The sequence below is a fragment of the Echinops telfairi genome, unplaced genomic scaffold, assembly GCF_000313985.2.
Source record: "Echinops telfairi isolate 266 unplaced genomic scaffold, ASM31398v2 ScPeMD7_10;HRSCAF=50, whole genome shotgun sequence".
Classification (NCBI taxonomy): Eukaryota; Metazoa; Chordata; class Mammalia; order Afrosoricida; family Tenrecidae; genus Echinops; species Echinops telfairi.
This window is the reverse complement of record NW_022103907.1, coordinates 3,396,993-3,400,346: the sequence shown is the minus strand read 5'-3', so window position 1 is coordinate 3,400,346 and position 3,354 is coordinate 3,396,993.

Here is a 3,354-nt window from a genome sequence, read left to right as displayed (position 1 = left end):
ACGAGCCCCCCCCCAAAAAAAAATGATTTAAAAAAGAAAGAAAGAACTTGTCAACAAATGGATTCCAGACAGCACTGGGAAGGGCAGAGCAAAGATTTGTCAATCTATTTAACCCCTCCAGGATATGTTTGTCAGAAAAGTCAAAATGCTGATGGAGCCCAGGTGTGAATTGGGAAAACCTCACGGAGCCTGATGGTGAAGGTGGTAGTTATGGAAAAGCTGCTGGAGGTGAGACAGGTGCTACTGTGGAACGAACTGATGGCTCTGAGCCAGCACTTCAAGAAGCTGTTTAAAACGCAGATTTTAATGGTGGCAAATAAAAGGTCTTCTTGTGGGGGACAAGGAGAAGGTTGTGGGAAGTTTCATTGTCTTTTTTGTTTTTAGTTCATTCTTAAAATTTTTTTTATTGAATACTTTTATTGGGGACTCTTACATCACTTACCACAATCCATCCATCCATCCATCGTGTCAAGCACATTTGTACATAGGTTTCCATCATCATTTTGAAAGCATTTTCTTTCTTTAAAAAAAATCATTTTATTGGGGGCGCATACCGTGCTTATAACAATCCATACATAAATCCATCATGTCAAGCACATTTGTACATAGGTTGCCATCAGCATTTTGAAAGCATTTTCTTTCTACTTGAGCCCTTGATATCAGCTCCTCATTTTCCCCACTCCCTCCCCCACACTCCCTCCCTCATGAACTCTTGATAAATTATTATTTTCATAACTTATATTGTCCTCTGCCACTCTTCACCCACTTTTCTGTTTTTCATCCCCCTGGGAAGGCATTATATGTCAATCCTTGTGATCAATTTCACCTTTCTCCCGCCACCTTCCCCTTATCCTCCTGGTATCTCTATTTATCATTGTTGGTCCTGAGGGGTTTATCTATCCTGGATTCCCTGTGTTGTGGGCTCTTATATGTAGCAGTGTGCATGTTCTTGTCTAGTCAGATTTTTATAGGGAAATACATCTATGTACTTATATCTATATGTTAAGAATTAAGGTAGCAGATGGACATTGGGCCTCACCTTAAGTCCTCCCTCAACACAAGAACACTTTGTTCTAATAAATCTGGCATTCAGTGATGCTCATCTTCGTGACACAATCGCTGAAGACAAACGGGTGCATAAGCAAATGTGGTGAAGAAAGATGATGGTGCCTGGCTATCAAAAGATATAGCATCTGGGATCTTAAAGGCTTGAAGATAAACAAATGGCTATCTAGCTGAGAAGTCACAAAGCCCACATGGAAGAAGACACCAGCCTGTGTGATCATGAGGTATTGATGGGATCAGGTATCGCGTCTAAGACCCAGAACAAAATCATACCAATGTTGGGGGCTGGGGGCGTGTTTGCGGAGTGGAGACCCAAAGCCCATCTGTAGACAATTGGACATCCCCTTACAGAAGGGTCACAAGGAAGAGATGAGCCAGTCAGGGTGCAGTATAGCACCAACGAAACATACAACTTTCCTCTAGTTCTTTAATGCTTCCCACCCGCCCTCCCTTCATGACCTCAATTCTACCTTATGATTCCATTGTGTTTTAATGCCATTTTCCCATGAACTTTGTGAAGCCTTTTTCATAGACTGAAAAATGTCCACCTTTCCCCTCAAGAATTGAGATCAAAAAGGAGTGAGGGCGTGGGTGCTAAGCTGCTTCTTACCATGGCCTCGCCTTCTTGCTCTCTGTTCTCCAACCGTCAGGAGTTTCTCTCAGCCCCTCCAGCTTATGCCTTCTCCCTGGTCACTTGTCATTTATGCCTGCTCTTTTCTCTGCGTCAAACACGAGGTGTCCCCTCCAATGGCGCCTTCTGTAGGAAGTCTTCCCTGACAACCCCTAACCCTGACAAGTGCTCTTAAGTGGTCCTAGAATTCCATAGGCTTTCCAGGTTAGAACATACATCACGCCCTGGTTTTTTCCTTTGTTTAATTATCTCCCAGGCAGATGGAGGGAGGTCCTATAGCTGCTGTCGTTCAGTATTATGACTCGTCTTGTCTCAAAACACCCTCATTTTTTAAATGACCCAGTTATAGTTCAGCTTGGTGATAGCACACTTCTCCATTCACACTCTGTCCCTTAAGGATCCCAGGCAGGTCTTCTCCAAGTCTAGACCGGTCGGGGCTCTGTGGGTTTCACTGGCTTCCAGCCTGCCATTGGCACAAACCCTTAGTGACCAAGCCTCCATGTGAAATTTTCAAAGTTCCTCATGACTCCCCGATTTCTGGACCAGTCAAAAAGTGATGAGTATAAAGATGACCTTGGCCTCTGCCTTCTCTAATTATAGGTAGGCCCTCACCACTGCTCCTCCAGTGTCTTCAGGCCTGTTAGAGCCAAGAGAGATCAGTACTTGGAAAAGGACATCATGCTTAGTAAAGTGGAGGGTCAGAAGCAAAGGAGACGACCCTCAATGGGATAGACTGTTACAGTGGCTGCAAGAATGGCCTCAAACATAATCATTATGGAGATGGCACAGGACCAGGCAATGTTTCACTCTGTTGGACACAGGGTCTCCATGAGTTGGCATGGACTCCATGGCATGTAATGACAATAACAACAACAGAGCCATGCACATAACTCTTGTCTTCTATGCTCCCAGCAGATTGTCAATCACCATTTAACTGGCAGGAAATGGTGACCAGACTTGAGGAGCTGTGGGCTCTGCTTGGTTCTCATTGCTCTGCCATAGCTACTCGGGGATTTAGCAGCCACCGGCACAACTTGTACACAAATACACTATGTGTCGTACACATGCTCAGAAACTTTGGGTGGTTGGACTGTGTAACACTAAGGATTAGAGCTTCGGGGGTTGAGGCTAGGAATGGGGTCAGTTAGGAGCCACACGCTTGACTTATACTGGAGAACGCAGATAATCCCACCTCTGAAGGGTTAACTACAGAGCCTGGGGTCAGATTCAAGAGTGAGAGTCAAGTCACCATGAGATGAGTACAAAAGCCGATTGGGAGCCAGTAAGCTGTTGGGCCTGGGCATTGCTCAGTGAGCCAGTAGGGATGTGGTGTAAGGTGGATCAAGCTGGCTCCAACAGCTTTGGGCAAGGTGTGTAAGAATAGGGCCAAGTCTGTGTTCTCAATAGTCATGTGAGCAGAGGTGAGGGGGGCATCATTCTGGTTCTGGGACAACTTTGTTGAGGTGGTAGCTTTCAAGCGAACCCTTAGTAGTGGAACCTAGATAGAATTCATTTGGTAGGGGAGCGTTTCAGTCGTGCCAAGCTATGAGTTCAAGACTGCTGGTGCAAAAACTACTCCGTTGCTGGGGATTGGGGGATTGCGTTGAGGAAGGAACCTATTAAATGAGGTGCATGCCTGCTCCTGTGCTAGAATTGAC